We start from the raw sequence: 17,265 nt of genomic DNA, 5'->3' as shown, positions 1-17,265 counted from the left end.
TTTCATTAATATCCGATCACCTATTCGTAAGATAAAAATACCCCAATTTTACGTTTTCCAGGAATTCCGGTTTCCCCCTCCGATCCCCCCAATGTCACAGGATCTGGTCGGAATTTAAAATTGGAGCTTTAAAGCACAAGATCCTTCTAAATATCAAATTTCATTAAGATCTGATCAACCGTTCGTAAGTTAAAAATACTTCAATTTTTCTATTTTTTCCGAATCAACGGGCCCCCCACTCCCCCTCCCAGATGGTCAAATCGGGAAAACGACTATTTCCAATTTAATCTGGTCCGGTTCCTGATATGCCTGTCAAATTTCATCGTCCTAGCTTACCTGGAAGTGCCTAAAGTAGCAAAACCGGGACCGACAGACAGACAGACAGACCGACAGAATTTGCGATTGCTATATGTCACTTGGTTAATACCAAGTGCCATAAAAAATGGTAAACACATTCTTAGTAGCGCAAAATGATTCTTCTTCTAAACTACTGGATATTTCCTTCTTTCCTTTTCTTGTGAATTTCTATCCAATTTTTATATGAAATGAGTAGTTTTCTGTGTACGTTCCCATAGCTCCTTGTTCGGCGAATGGACTTGTTTGCTTTGAGTACACAATTTTATCAGTTTGAGAGAGTAGATTTATTTTATAATATATATAGTGTAGCATAGTATAGTATATAGTATTTATAGTAGAGAAAGATTTATTTTGGTCGTTCCTTCTCCCCCACCTTACTTCATACAATTTTCCATTTCCAAGAAGAATGGTTGCACCAAACAGCTTTGGATTTCTTTCATTGAATTTGAATTTGAAGTTGACTTTGATCTACTTCTTCTTAAATGGCTGGATATGCTGTAAAGAAGACTGGAGGACTGGGGGGTGGCACAGGGAGAGATAAAAGAGGTCATACCAGCTGGCTGTTATATCTTTTGCACACAAATAATTTGATTTGAAGCTTTTTTTATTTTGCTAAAATTTGGCTAAAAATTGGCAAAACGAGTACAATTTCTGTCAGTCGAGGGAAAGAGTGCAAAAACTACGAAAGAGTGCAAGTTGGCAACCATGAACCATACAAATGAGCACCATTCCTTCATTTGTCTTCAATTCTTGTTCAGTATATGGAAAAGCACCGTGGTCTTCGCGCCCGCCGTGCTAAAAGTGGGGTAACAGTGTAGCAATGCTACTTGGCAGTTTTCAAATTTGTTGGCAGATTTTGTTTGAATGTGCCATTTTTACATACAGAGATAATCTTTGCTCAAAGAAAAGCTGTCAAAACACAAGTTGTGCAGCACAAAAATCTCACACATTTAGCCAAATTCTTTCAATACTGTTTATTCGTCAGTTGAAAGAATCTTAAAAGGGATTATAGCTATCAAGGTGTACCTACAGTTAAAGCAGGTAATGGGAAAGCTGGAGCGTGGAAGATTAATAGCCTAAAAGAGCCACACTACAATGTATCAGCAATTCTTTGCTTATTTTGTGGGTTAGATTAGGGCAAAACTAATATCACAGCTTCATAATGCGTGTGACTGCCAGGCTGCCAATCAATATTGTTCTCCCAGAAAATCAAATGGTGCTTTTTATAGTTGTAGTAAAGTGATCAATGAGTATCAGGCATGCAGATGGGTATGCATTATTTTTATAATACCAATAGCATTGGGATATAAAACTCCATCCATAAAGTAACAGCAATAAGCTATATACGGTATCCTTCAGACTTTGAATACTATACTCCACTAGCAATATTAGTATGATACAGTACGTGTGATAAAATGGTACATGTAAAATTGCGGAGTATGATATTTATGGCTAGTACATGGTTTGCTGCTAAATTAGATTACATAGTTAATTGTGATTCAGAAAACTATTCATGTTTTTAACTGAAAGCTATACTAAGTTAAATCTGTCAATTTTTTGCAAATTTTACGTATAAAGATACTTTTTGCTCAAAGCAAACCTGTCAAAACACCAGTTGTGCTGCTAAAGAGTCGGCAGCTTCGCAACTTTTTGCACAGCTGCTTCGCAGTTACAAAAAAATAGTTAAATTTTCAGTTTTTGACGTAATTCAGTTAGGATGACAGTGAATGCATCACTTGATGCCTTTTCTTATGCTCTTTCATAGCTTAATAATCGTTTCTGGAAGAAATTTCATTTTGAGTCCTTAATATGGACCAAAATGTTAAAACAATGTATAGTAACCAAAAGTTTAAAATCATGTTTCTAAAAAAAACTGTCTGGTGAAAAAAGAAATCCATTTGCAGCTGATTCAGGAATGGTAATTATTATTTTCCTGAGTCTTGACATCAAAATGTTATTTTGAAAACAAATTTGTAGGAAGTTTTTAAAAAGAACCTGAAACTCCTTGAAAATGACGTCACAGCAAAACTTACGTTATTTCTAAGGGATTTCTAGCTTTCTTAAAAATTCTTGTAAATTCGTTTTCAAAATAATATTTTACTATTAACACTAAGGAAAATAATAATTACCATTGCAGAGTCACCTACAAATGGCAATTCCTTCTCACTAGCCAGTTTTTTCTAGAAAAATGTTTAAAATTGTGATTACTATGAGCTGTTTTAAGCCCTTTAAGGGCTCACAATGTAATCTACCCCAAAAGTGATTATTGAGTTATGAAAGAAACGAAAAAAACGAAATCAAGTGATACATTCACTTTCATCCTAGCTAAATTATGTTGTAAACTGCAAAGTTGGGGGAAAAAAAACTTAAAAAGGTCACAGAAAACCACCAAGACAAAATTACGACATGAATGTTGGATTTTTCAATGTGAATAATTTTAGAAAGGGTTATAGGCTAAGTGACCAATTTTCAGAAATAATTCTAAACACATCAGGAAGTCACACACGAATATCACTTTTTTCCATGGACAATGGAAATCATGGACGTATATCACTTTTTTCCATGGACTTTTCCCCATGGACTATTGTTCAGAGGGAAGAAAGGTGGGGTTGGTAAGTTCGTCAAAACAGCACAAACAGGCAAATTACAGTGAAATTACAGGGAAAGTAGGGACATATCACAATGACTTCAAGATTTTGAAGGGAACGCCCTCGTCTTAAGTACGTGCCTAAAGAAAGCAACATTTTTTTTAGAATTGTTGAAGGTTTCTTCCACCTTCCTTTGAAATTTAGACAATTTTTCCAGAAATAAATTCTTCATACACTTTCGAAATAACCAAAAAATAAGTACAAAGAAAACTTCATGCACACCCAATCTAGAAACTCAACAGACATAGCTTCGATAAAAGAAAAACGAGTCCATGATTCCGCAAAACATATCCAACAATTTCAACAGGAAATGACAGAGGAAACAGTGGGAAAGACAACAAAAGACCGGAACTTACCCGACAAAAACAAAAAGGATGCCGAATCTAGAAAAAATTCTTAAATACAAAGTATGTGGTAACTGAAAGGCTTTTTTGTTAATCTACGTTTTAAAGTACTACTATACTACAACTAGTAGTAGTGTAGTAGTAGTATTTTTTAAAGGGACTTTTTTTCTATTATTCGTTAATGGACACTTGAGTAGAATTCTGTCCTAGGTGTAAGGCCAATTTGAGGACATCCGTAAAATAAAGGAAACTAGACCTACGTTGCCTAGGCAACGTGAAGTGTTGCGGCAACCTTTGTCCGGCTTCGCCGATAAAAGTGTTGCGAGAGCAACACTTTGGTTTTGTTTCTTCGCTATCGGTTAAATTCTGAAGCTGTCAAAACTATCAAAGCATTCAAAACGGCATATTCAAAGCAGAACACAATCAGTAATCACATGATCAAGTTCTTCAGCGTTGAAAAAACAACAGCAAAAGAATATCGGAAGAAGGGACTAAATTGAGTTTGCAGCCAGTTAAACTTTATCCTTTTCAATCGTAGACATCGTGACCGATGGAAACTTGGAACATTATCTTATATAATCTAGTTGGTATTATAAAGCTATTCGTGACTTTTCAGGATCAAATACCATAGATGTGCACCAATTTGCACAAATTTTTAGCCTCTGATGAACCTCCTCTAGCAACCGATTCTTACTTACAAGTCCCTCTCCCGTGATATACATCCAAGTTCACCGGAAACAAATAATGGGTACACCAACTAGCAAAAGTTGCAAACCCCTTGTCGCTGAAGTCATTGTAGCCTAACAGCCGATTATTACTTACAACTCCCCTACATGTCTTACAATCGGGAACCAAGTTGTTCTTACCATCAATTACACCAGAAACAGATAATAGGTACACCAATCAGCAAAAGTTGCAAACCCCTCATTGCCAAAGATGATTATAAGCTAATAATCGACTGTTGCTTGGAAGTCCCCTACATATCTCACAATTGGTATCGGCCTATTTTTGGTTCAAGTGTGTACCTTACCACTGAAGTTGTCAACCCCTTGAAACTTTCAAACTGGTGTATGTCATGAAGGAATTTTTGTAACAAAAAATGGATGACATATACTTTGATCAGCTCATCAAGGTCTATCGATTGTCATTGAAAAAAAAATTCTATCTGTCTTAGTTCAAAAGTTGACTTTTTTGCCGGAGGCCAACTTTCTAACACCACCACTTAGAAAGGAGCAAAGGATAAGCTCTAATTTCTTTAGCAATGAGAGAACTTTTAAAGTTTAAGAGGTATATCTGATACCATTTCTCTATTGCAATCCCAAGTAGAAAAAAAAAAGAATGGTAAAGTCAGCTGAAATCACGAACAGAAATGGCTAGAAACAATAGATGGTAGCACTTTCGGACCCGTGGGAAAATCGCACTTTTTTGTTTCTGTAAATTTTTCTATTTATCACTCAAAGAAGATATATTGGCTGTGGGGCCGGGGAACTACCGCATATATTTAACACTTATAGATTTTAGTCCATCTTCAATTTGAAACTGGTGCCTGCCTGCTTGCCTGCTAGAACGGAGCTTTCCACTCGAAAGCAGAAACATGGTTTGATGAAACGAAAGCTTGGCTGCACAACTTCAGATACTCCTCTCTGACATAGGCTATATAACTCCACTTCACTTCGCACACCATAGGCTCTGGCTCGAGGACAAGCAAAAACCATCCTTTTTGGCCCCAGGCAAGAGTTCTACGGAGCTTTCCAAAATGTAATGTCATATTCATCAATCCGGCCTGAGGTCCACACTTTCCGTAAAAACCGCACAGGTTAGACCCTTACCAGTTTCCAGGAATAAGCTGAGATCGGCGGCATAGGAAAAAAAAAAAAAAAAAAAAAAACCGGGACAAAACCAAAGTGTTGCTCTCGCAACACAATTCAAAAAGAAGATTCATTCATAGCTTTGATTTTAAAACACTGGTGTTTCCTAGTTCTTTTTACTGCTACTTCGTCAATATGGCTTAGAGAAAAATATCTAAATTTAATTTACCAGGCAAGGTTTTATGTCGATGGATGTAATTACGGGCAAATTGCCTTCCAATTTAAAGCAGAAAAAAGGAATTTGATAGGAAGAGCGCAATTTCTGAAAGTAGGTATGCATATCCCCTTTGTCAGGGGGATGATGATGATCTCGACCATTTTCTATGGAAGTGCTCGGTGCTTTCTTATTTCAAGGGAGCATTTATAGGGGATTGATTTGCAGTTTCCTGACTATCTTCAATGTTGTCACCCAAGGACAATAACTCGAATCGATGAATACATAGAGAAGTGCTTTGAAAGAAGAAACAATGTATGTTTTTTAGTTATTTGCATAGACTAGTTTTTTTGGGGGGGTGCTTTGTAATTTGTTTTGATGACGATTTACTAATCTTACAAGCATTTTTGTAGAATTCCCAGCAACAGTAGGGATTTTAACAAGCATTTTTGTTAATATGGCCCCAGGCTTTTACAAACAGGAGCTTTAATCAAAAGTTGGCGAATGATATATGTAGTTTGATAAGCATACCCTAGTTAGTCTCATGGCTGTGGGCCCCAGTTGAAATTTTCCGGAAGTATTTTTCAGGGATGAGGGGGATAAAAAGACTTGTAATTTTGTGTTTAGTAGAAATGGGCAAAATATTTTGTATCCGTTACTCACAAAACAGTGTACGCTACCGTAGTATTAGAATTGATCGTTACGAACATGCTGATATTGGAAAAATAATAAAGCTGTTAAAAAATAAATCTTGTTTCCAAAAGAGTACAATAGACACGAAACTTTTCGAAGAGGGGTAAAGACACCAAATCACCACCCTTAAAATTTCTTATCTGGAAAATTGAACCTACCCTTGAATATAGCAAAAAAAAATAATATATAGGTAAAAATAACAAAAATAAAACAAAAATATATAACTTACCATTAGATTAGCTACGAACAGGAGATCATACGTCTTTTAAAATTTCTCCTCATTTCACATTATAGCTCACTTGTGAGTTTGCGATTGAAACAGCTAAAAAGGAAGAACAAAAAATCACAAGAATAGTTATAAATAGTGTAGCCTACCGATTAGAAATAATGAAGGAAGTGAATAATGAAGGAAATTTTTATTCGACTGACTGAAAACATCGGGGAAGTGGTATTCCTCCTTCTCACATGCGTGCATACGTGACGCCCCTGTGGGCAACTATCAAACAGTTCGTGGTAACGAACTGTAGTAAGGAGCGACCCGGCTCAATGGTAACCAAAAGTCTAAAAAATGGAATTTTGGTACCAATAGCTACATCAAAAGAATCGCATTTTAATGCTGATTTTAAATATATAAGTTTCATCAAGTTTAGTCTTACCCATCAAAAGTTACGAGCCTGAGAAAATTTGCGTTATTTTAGAAAATAGGGGAAAACACCCCCTAAAAGTCATAGAATCTTAACGAAAATCACACCATCAGATTCAGAGTATCAGAGAACCCTACCGTAGAAGTTTCAAGCTCCTATCTACAAAAATGTGGAATTTTATATTTTTTGCCAGAAGGCAGATCACGGATGCGTGTTTTCTTTCTTTTCTTTTTTTTTCAGGGGTGATCGTATCGACCCAGTTGTCCAAGAATTTTGCAAGAGGGCTCATTCTAACGGAAATGAAAAGTTCTAGTGCCCTTTTTAAGTGACCAAAAAAATTGGAGGGCACCTAGGCCCCCTCCCACGCTAATTATTTTCCCAAAGTCAACGGATCAAAATTCTGAGATTTCCATTTTATTCAGCGTAGTCGAAAAACCTTATAACTATGTCTTTAGGGACGACTTACTCCCCCAAAGTCCCCGTGGGAGGGGTTACAAGTTCAAAACTTTGACCAGTGCTTACATATAGTAATGGTTATTGGGAAGTGTACAGGCATTTTCAGGAGGATTTTTTGGTAGGAGGCAGGGGTTGAAAAGAGGGGAATATGCTGGGGGAACTTTCCATCGAGGAATCTGTCATTGGGGAAGAAAATTTCCATGAAGGGAGCGCAGGATTTACTATCATTACTTAAAAAAAACAATGACAAAGTTTTTCTTTCAGCTGGAAGTAAGCAGCAGCATTAAAACTTAAAACGAACAGAAATTATTACCCATATGAGGGGCTCCCCTCCTCCTAATACCTCGCTCTTTACGCCAAAGTATTTTTAGTAATTTCAACTATTTATTCTGCGGCTTTTGTGATTCAGGGGTCATTCTTAATGAATTGGGACAAAATTTAAGCTTTAGTGTAAAGAGCGAGGTACTGACGAGGGGGCGAACCCCCTCATATATGTAATAAAAACATAAGAGTACAAAAGTTCTTTACGTAAGTTAATTTATAAGTTACGTATATCTTTTACTTATAAAAAGATTCGTAAAAAATTAAAAGTTCTAGTTGCCTTTTTAATTAACCGAAAATCGGAGGGCAACTAGGTTTCCTCCCCCGCTCTTTTTTTCTCAAAACCATTTGAACAAAATTATGAGAAAGCCATTTAGCCAAAAAAAAAAATAAATATACAAATTTCGTTTTAATTATTCCTCTGCGGAGAGCCAAAATCAAAACATGCATTGATTCAAAAACGTTCAGAAATTCAATAAAAAAAACAAGTTTTTTAAATGAAATTAAGGAGCGACATTAAAACTTAAAACGAACAGAAATTACTCCGTATATGAAAGGGGCTTTTCCTTCACAACGCCCCGCTCTTTACGCTACAGTTTTTTACTGTTTTAAAATGTAGAGTTAAGAGAAAGAGTCAAACTTTAGCGTAAAGAGCGGGGCGTTGTGAAGGAAAAGCCCCTTTCATATACGGAGTAATTTCTGTTCGTTTTAAGTTTTAATGTCGCTCCTTACTTTCATTTAAAAAACTTGTTTTTTTTATTTAATAGTATATAATACCAGTTCACCCCTTGCGTTAGAGAACGTGTCCACAAGGCGTACATTAAAAGGGATTCCCATCTGAAGCACCTTTATTTGTATGGATTAATTCACCTTTCAGGTACAAATGCTTAACCACGTGGTATTAATTTTCTGCAACTGGGAAGCTCAATATATAGTTTTTTGATACTTTTAAAATCCATTGGCTATCTCAAAATTCTTGAGCGAAACTATTTTGGGGCGAAACCATAGTTTGATACCACAAATGGCAGAAAACGTCACTTTCCCGCGGCACAATCTTTTTGGTCACTTTATTGGCTGTTCAATTTTACACGTGGATGGAATTTTACAGAGGGCAAATCCTGGTGGGATTTTCCATGGAGACTTTCCTAGGGGGAAGAGGATTTTTTAGGGGAATTTTGCACGGGGAATAACGGACTCCATAAAATTCAGTCCAGTGTCCAGTGATACGATAAAATCAGTAATCTAATCAAAATTTCAAATTTCATTCACTATATAAGCTGACTTGATTTTATTTTAAACATCTCCTTGGGCAACTTAAGGAGATATTTTTACTATTACAGCAGCTCTGCTGATAACCAGTCCTAGTTCCTAGTTCCATAGTCCATTGTCCATAGTCCTAGTCCATAAACCAGTCCTAGTTCCATCAACGTCCACGTCTCTAGATGCCTAGCCGTCTCAAGGCTACAGGTTTTGTTAACAAATGTTCATCATGAGTAACAGACAAATAAAACAAACAAAACGAAAAAATGGGTCCTTTTTTAACAAGCAAAACTACAAGCCTAAAGAGAAGAAGAGTATTTTGGATTCCCCAAAGCGAGTAGAGGCTTAGGCCACAATGGTGCGTTGCCTTTAGAGACATGAAGACGGTAAAGGCCGAATATTTCAGTTATGAACACTATATCCATGCAAATGGTACGCAACTATATCCCATCCGTCTCTTAGGTCTGAGAGGAAGTATAAATATTCTCATCGTTTCTGGAGTGGTCAAAACGAAGATTTCCTGCATTTAGGTTCTCTTTTTTACAATTTCAGTTCTTGTTCTTAGCATTGAGAACCTGCTCAGAACTGGATCCTTTGCAGAAATCGGAAATTCGACAGTTCAAAAATGAAATTTTTGTACGAAAGAGGTTGCCACATGGCTTCATCTAATTTGCTTTCATTTTCATTTATTGATCCATATCCTTATAATAAAATTTCTGACTCTATAATTGTCGGTATGGCCATCTTGTAAGCAATTTCTCTTTCCGAGCCCATGAAAAAACGCAATTTTTTGGAACATTTTCAAATCCTTATTTAGGTAAAAAAACATATTAGAAAATATAAGAACTACCAAAAGAAGACAGAAGGGAAAGAGTGTAGCATGGATTCAACTTCCTTGCCAAGCAAGGCGTCAGACAAAAGATTATAACACTCAGTGCATGAGTAGCTGATTTATTCCATTTCGCAAACCCTCAGGAAGCAACTGATATGGGCTGAAAAATCCCATTGTGTGATAGCCTGTCAAAATACAAATGGTGATCATGCTCTTTGAATAAAAAAAAAATAAACAGGCAATTTTGAGACAGAAAATATCCCATGAACATGTAACGTGCAATTCAGACAATAAAAGACACAAGACCATTTTGCCATCATTGCAACTCTTTTTCCCTCCCTCTTTGGTTTCATGAGACTTGAGATACTGCACACAATTTTTGAGTCAAGAAAATAATTTTCGATTTTTCACAGCCAACAAGTGTCACCGTCTTCGATATAGTTTGGCGAATATCTGACTATTTTTCTCAGATGAAAAATTTCCGTTACACGTGTTTCTTTTAACTTGCCAACTTCTTATAGAAATACCTTCGCAGTCTTCTCAATTGTTGTCCCCAATAATACGAATTCCTACTGAAATTCTTCACGAGGCAAGAAATCTTAAAGAAAATTTAACTGAATCCAACAAACTCAACTGAAACTTATGATAAACAGGTTTAAAAAAATGTTTAAAGGTGGATTTTTTAAGCATAACCAGATTTAACATAAAGGAAATTTATTTAAAGGACATAGGAAACTATCCCTCTCCCTAAATTTCTGCAAAATGGCGAGAAAACTATTGAAGAGCTTTGTTATGTGTATTGGGCTTTAATTGGTCAGTCGATTGGCAGAAGCATGAAAATTTAATTATTTGGGAGGGGAACGGGGTAGTTAGTTTGTGTTTTATTATTGGTGACATCTCTTTTTAACCCGTACATACTGATAGATGTGACTATCATTACCGGGTTTGCTTTAGCTCAATATCAACGACAAACTTATTTTTAGTGTTTATGATTTAGAATCGTCTTTGATCGCTCTTTTTGCATGGAGCGTTTTGAAAAAGTTTTTTAATTATTTCCTAGAAAAAAATGATGGTCGTTTCTTATGCATTAAATGGAACTTGGAAGAAGATGAAGAAGCGAGAAGGAATTTTGTTTTAAGAGGTTTCATCTTCCAGAATTGATTGTAAAATATTATAATTCAAGACGTGCAAGACACTGCAGAGTTGCAGCCATAAAATAGGTACGTATGTATAGGGCATGGCTCCCATCTTTCAACCTCATAGTAAAAACATAGCATTTTCCGCACAACTTTAAAACATACGTTTTACCCCACAATTTTCCATGTCATTAGCCTCTTTTACATTTTCATAGAGTACGTTCCGTTAGAAGGGGGGGATTACTTCCTCCATACGGAGCCATTACGACAGTTCATGGCGATATTCCCAACTGTCTACTAATGATATGGCAAGCAAAAAAAAAATCCAGTTCGTTCGGTCACTATTCATCAGTAGCACCGAATTTCTGCTTATCACAGGGAAAGCCTACCGGGGGGGGGAATCAAAACTAAACAAAATTAAAATTGGTGGCAAGAACGCTACTCGATGGAAACCAACCTTTTGTTGCCGCAGAGGTAAGCCGCATTATCATATCTGCGCAAAGGGAAGAGTCATAGACCATTGCTTTGGAGCCCGCATAGACCAATTCTCAAAATCATCTTGGATGCACGAAAACATCCACTTCCAAAATTTTCTCCTCTGAATCTGGCCCAGTCGACCTCTGAATCTGGCATTGTCCTCCAAGGACTTCTTTGAAATCAGCGGTGATTGCTCAGAAAGCTATCAACATGATAAGAAATGAGACAAATAGTAGTTATTCACAATGTTTTCAGTTGCCGACTGTAGAAACTAGTTTTAGATCTCGTGCATCAGAAATTCATTTTTGTGTAACAACTAAAAAAACAAAGAAGAAAAAGCAACGGGTTGTAATTTGTAAATGGAAAATCTTACTAACAAGAGGCCTTGTATGACCAGATGCCTGATACAAGACAGAAAAGCCATTAAAGCGAAGATCCGCCAAAAGCACCATTTTTAGGGCGGAAATGCACCGAAGATGCAATTCTTAGAAAAATTTGCTTTAAAAACAAACTGATTTGCGGAATCCAATGCGTAACTACCTAAAAATACGCCTCATCTGGCAACAGTGAACAAAACTGCATAATAAATCTTATTATATGAGTGTTGGCAACTTTGTCATTACTGAATAGAAATAGAACCGTGTATTCGGGACAGTAATAACTTTCTAAACAACACATAATACGTGTCAACTGCAGGAAAAAATTGGCATTCTGCTCAAAAGGGACAATAAATATATTAAACCATTCAGATCCAGTGCTAACTGTCACACAAAAAAAATAAAATAAAATGTGAAAATAAGAACCGGAAGAATGACAAGTCAAAAGCATATAATTTTGAATAAATATTTAATCTTGATGCCAGGGCTTCTGTTGAAGGTCCAAAACATAAGCAGTTCATTATGGCTATGACCCATTTTTTGCCTGACGAAATATAAACACCTTTGCTTTTAAGTCAATCCGCGTCATATCAATCAATGTAGTACTTTTTGGTGTCGACTTTGGAGTTGAACGGCTGGGGAAGCATAAAAAACACCTATCATTGTAATATACAATCATAGATGCTCTCATCTTAAAAAACGAGGAAATGAGGCAGAACTGAGGTGGATGTAGATGTGGTTGTGAATTCCATGTTAAATCATAAATCTTCAAAGCCCTAGATGAAATCTACATAAATATGGCTTGATAATGTCATTGTTACGTATTATATGGCACCAATTCAACACATTTTGGTGTTATTTCTGAGCTTGAAAAGCTGGTAAGCATGAAAAGGCTAATCTCATGGTTGAAAACATTTAACCGGCGGTTAAAAACTTCGTTCTCGGATGCTCTCCCTCCCAGTCCCCTTCGTAAGTGAACTAAAAAGCACGTTCTAAAAAAATACAAAATGACAAAAACATTCATCTAAATTTGATTTTGGAGTAAGTTAATTCGTAAGTTACGTTTATTTATTACTAACAAAAACGTTCGTAAAAAATATAAATTATAGTCGCATTTTTAAGTAGTCAAAACTTGGAGGGCAGCTAGGCCTCCTCCCCCGCCCCTTTGTTCTATCAAAATCGTCCGATCAAAACTATGAGAAAGGTATTTAGCAAAAAAAAATAATGTACAAATTTCGTTTGTGTACAAACTATATAAATTAATGTACAAACTATTCATGTGGGGTGAGCCAAAGTCAAAACATATATTAATTCAAAAACGTTCAGAGATTAAATAAAAAAACAATACTCCTTACTTGCAGTTTTTTTTTTAACTGCAAGTAAGGAGTGACATTAAAACTTAAAACAAACAGAAATTGCTCAGTATATGCAAGGGGTTGTCTCCTCCTTAGCACCTCGCTCTTGACGCTAAAGTTTTATATTGTTTTAAAAAGTAGAGTTGTGACAAAGAGTCAAAATTTAGCGCAAAGAGCGAGACGTTGAGGAGGGGACAGCCCCTTTTATATACTGAACAATTTCTGTTCGTTTTAAGTTTTAATGTCGCTCTTGATGAAACTTATATATTTAAAACCAGCAGAAAAATCAGATTCTGTTTATGTATCTACTGGTACAAAACTCTGTTTTTTAAGAGTTTCGGTTACTATTGAACCGGATCGCTCCTTGCTTACAGTTCGTTACCACGAATTGTTTGATTTTTTTTTTTCTGGAACCATTATTCTACAAGTACAAAATTTTGATACTCCGTGGAGTTTGCACCTATGTTTACTTGTGTACGTATGCTCACATTTACGTCAAAGCGAATATGCAATTCACGCACTTATCCCTTTATTTGATATATTAAGAAAAAGGAGACAGCGTCCAAAGAGACTATATCAACAGATGTCTTGACAAGTTCACCACCGATTGATAACTGACAGGACTTAAGCTACTAATGCAAATTAAAAATGATTGAAGAGAAAATGTTGAGTCTTCAGAAAAACACTGAATATTTTGTTGGCATTTCCCTTGTTAAAAAAAGCACTTTCCAAAGTTAAAACCCCATCAAAAGCCAAGTATGTGACTAACCGCATTTTTAAGGCCAATATATTTCTCCCTTTTTTAAATCAGCTTTCTCATTTTGGATACTAAGCAGCTCTTTTGGAGATGCTACTGTAGAAGCAACAATTGAACTAAATAAATTATTCATATATAGAACTCATATTAATGGACACAAGGAGTAAAGAGAGACGAGTCTTATTGTCTTTTTGCCCACGGCTTCATCATATAGAACGGATGGTCATAGAAAGTTAGGGGATGGGTCATTAAGACGAAAATTAACTACTAGCATGCTTTTTAACAGCCAAAGGCGATCGAAAAGTAACCTACCACCCCTTCAATCCCCGATTTGAATACTTGCCGCTAATATCCCAGCCTTCAATGGTATTGACTTAAAATTTTAAAGATATTCATTCGAATCACAAGTCAAAAGGTCCAAAAACATCCTTTCGGTGAAGAAATAGCTAACATAGCCCCATTAGCAAGGGTCCCTAAACATTCATGGGGCCTATATAAAACAGGGGCTTTATCCATATATATTAATAGAAAGCCAGACATGTTGCAGCTTGTTGAAATTATAAGTCAAAATATGATTTAATGTAAATGAAATAAAGAACGAAAGTGTAGCTTTAAGGCATACACAACCTTCAAAATCCAATTTTGTTTTCGAAGAGGGGCTAAAAAGGGCCTCACACAACCTCCAAAAATCAAATTTTGTGTTGTAGAAGTGGACTAAAATTGTTTTTTTTTTTTCCCGGTGCAGCTAAACGTCTCTTACTCTACAAGTCCAGACAAAACTTAAAACCTATTCACATCTAAGTAACAACCCAAAGTAACAGCCACATCAAGTCAAAAGACATGATGTGCTGCCAAGTTATCGAAACAGCATGCCAGCAATATCTTGGAGGGGGGTGTAAAGCTAAAACTTTCAAGGAGTGTTGGTGGACCATGTAAACTTAGAATTTTAACTTGAGGGGGCAGAGTAGAAGGGGAGAAAATGAAAAATTTGGGGGGGGGGTAACTAAATGCGTCCAGGCATCAAAATGACATACCTGCAATATCTTCTTGAGGTATTCGAGTTTAAAAACTTTCACAATGCTGAAAAGCGGGCAAGGAGACTGCAAACTTTGTGTTTAGGGGGAGCGAATGAGGGGAACAGCCTAATCTTCGATCTACCTAAGAGTTGCTGCACTATAAGAACCTCTGGAACATCGAATATATGCAAAGAAATTAGGTGGAAAAAAAACTGGAAAACACTAGGCACACCCAAGTTATCAAAAAAGACTATCTGAAGTACATTAGAAAACGCTAAGGAGATCTATCTGAAACTTTCAGGGAGCGTTGAGGTATTAAATGGATCTTGAATTCCAACTAACTTGGGAGGAGAGGCTGAAGTAAGTCAAAAGATAGTATATGTATCCTTGCTATCAAAATAGCAAATCCGCAATATCTCGGGAACAGTTTGGGGGATTAAAGTGATTTCGGAGGGTTGGGCAGCCAAGGGGACTTCAAATTTTGTCTCTAGGGGAGGGAATGACAGGGCCAAAGTCTTTTACCTTCGATCCACCAAAAAGAATGTGCACTGTAAGCATGGAGAAATGTACTTAGGGTACTATAATGTACTCACGTTACCAACAAAGCATACCCAGTATCTCTTATGAACGGCTCTAGGAATCAAGTTAGAATTTTGAGGGAATGTCAGGGGAACTAAACCTCAAACTTCGACTTAGGAGAACGGAGGAGGGATAAAATATTTTGTCCCCGATCCACCTTTTAGGAAGTTTATTGTGAGATAAACGGACCTCAAAGTTTATGCTTGGGAGAGGCTTGCAACCATCTGTCTCCAGACATTGCTTTGCAAGAAAATAGGGCACGAAAAAGGGCAGCCCATTTTTTTCTGAACTTAATTTAGAAAAGAAGATTTGTTTAACTGAAAGTAAGGAGCAACATTAAAACTTAAAACGGACAGAAATTATTACGTGTATGAACGGGATTGTCCCCTCCTCAACACCTCACTCTTTACGCTAAGGTTTTTTAGTACTTTTAAAAAAGTTTCCTATTGTTCTAATTAAACGACCCTAGTGTTTCGGCAGTCGTTCTTAAAGAATTGGGACAAAATTCAAACTTTAGCGTAAAGAGCAAGGTGTTGAGGAGGGGGCAGTCCCCTTTCATGCACGTGATAACTTCTATTCGTTTTAAGTTTTAAAGTCGCTCCTTACTTTCAGTTGAAAAAGCTTGTTTTTTCAATCTAATTTCTGATCGTTTGACCCACCCTAAGGAATTATCCTCTAGACAATTCCATCCCAGTGAAAATTTACCCCGGACAGTTACTCTTAACGACTCCATGAGTAAAATTGAGACGAAAAAGAGAAAGCAAGACATTTAAAAAAAAAAATTTATTTAGGAATTCTGGCAAATTCCCTCAACGTATAATTTCCCCTGACGAGTTCACCCCCTGGAAACTTTCCTCCCCATAGAAAATCCCCCAGCAAAAGAATTACCCCCCTCCCGAAAATGTATAATACTTCACAATAACAAATGCTATATGTAAAAAATGGCCAAATTTTGTGACTTAAATAGGAGGGGGGGTCATGTTATATCCAGTGGCATAGTTATTTGACCTTTCAACTTTGATGATCAAAATGGCTATCTCAAAATTTTGATCGGACGACTTCGGGAAAAAAGGACGGGCGAGGGGGCCAGGTCCTTCAATCTTTTTGGTCACTTAAAAAAGAGCAGTAAAACTTTTGATTTTCCAATCGAATGAGCCCTCTCACGATATTTTAGGACCACTGGGTCGATAAGATGACCCCTGGGAAAAACAAACAAAAAAATACAACAACAACAAAAAAAAACAAATAAACGCGCATCCCTGATCTTTCTTCTAATACAATATTCCACCTGTATATAAAAATACTAAATTCCACATTTTTGCAGATAGGAAAACAATACAGAAGTATGGTTTTCTGATGCGCTGAAGCTGATGGCGCGATGACTCAACTTAACGAAACGTATACATTTAAAATCAGCATAATAAGCCGATTCTTTTGATATATCTATCGGTATCAAATTCCGTTTTCTAGAGTTGCGGTTATTATTGAGCCGGGTAGCTCTTTACTTACAGTTCGTTGTCACGAACTGTTTGAAAGCTTGTTGTCACAAGAGGAAACGAGCCTAAGAGGAAAAACATTTTTGAAATAATTGGGTATTATTCATTAGTGATAAAACTCAAACGGGCCAATAATTTTTTTTTTCAACTGGCTTGAAACTTTCAATGCAAGGAGAGTTGACTTCAATGAGGACGAAAATTTGAAAGAAAAAATTGGTTGTTTCGATTCCTAGCGTGAAAAATCATGTTTTTGTTTTCTTTAATTCGCTTGAAAATTATAAAGTATGTAGAAGCAAGGCCAGTGAAACCACAATGAAGAAAAAAAATAGAAAACAAATATCGTTGTATTGATTCATGACGAACCAATTTTCCCTTTTCTAAGACAAAAAAACAGAACTATTTTTAACTAATGGCCATGAGAAATACTTATTTGAGCAAACTAATAGTTAAAGCCAAACATAGCCTCTAAAGACTCTATTATCAAAATGGTCTAAT

The 17,265-nt window shown here is 36.3% G+C and overlaps 1 protein-coding gene across 3 annotated transcripts in view; it reads right to left on the bottom strand.

The window, feature by feature from the left end:
* Window positions 1–17,265, bottom strand: part of LOC136039933 (myocardin-related transcription factor A-like) — a 146,588-nt gene that overhangs the window by 110,718 nt on the left and 18,605 nt on the right. For all 3 annotated transcript variants that reach the window (XM_065723929.1, XM_065723927.1, XM_065723928.1), the window contains exon 2: window positions 6,294–6,386. The gene's annotated coding sequence lies outside the window, so the exon portion shown is untranslated. The remainder of the gene's footprint in view (window positions 1–6,293; window positions 6,387–17,265) is intronic.

Source organism: Artemia franciscana, chromosome 20 (genome assembly GCF_032884065.1).
Source record: "Artemia franciscana chromosome 20, ASM3288406v1, whole genome shotgun sequence".
Lineage (NCBI taxonomy): Eukaryota > Metazoa > Arthropoda > Branchiopoda > Anostraca > Artemiidae > Artemia > Artemia franciscana.
Note: the sequence above shows the minus strand (reverse complement) of the source record. Positions and strands in the feature narration are given on the sequence as shown.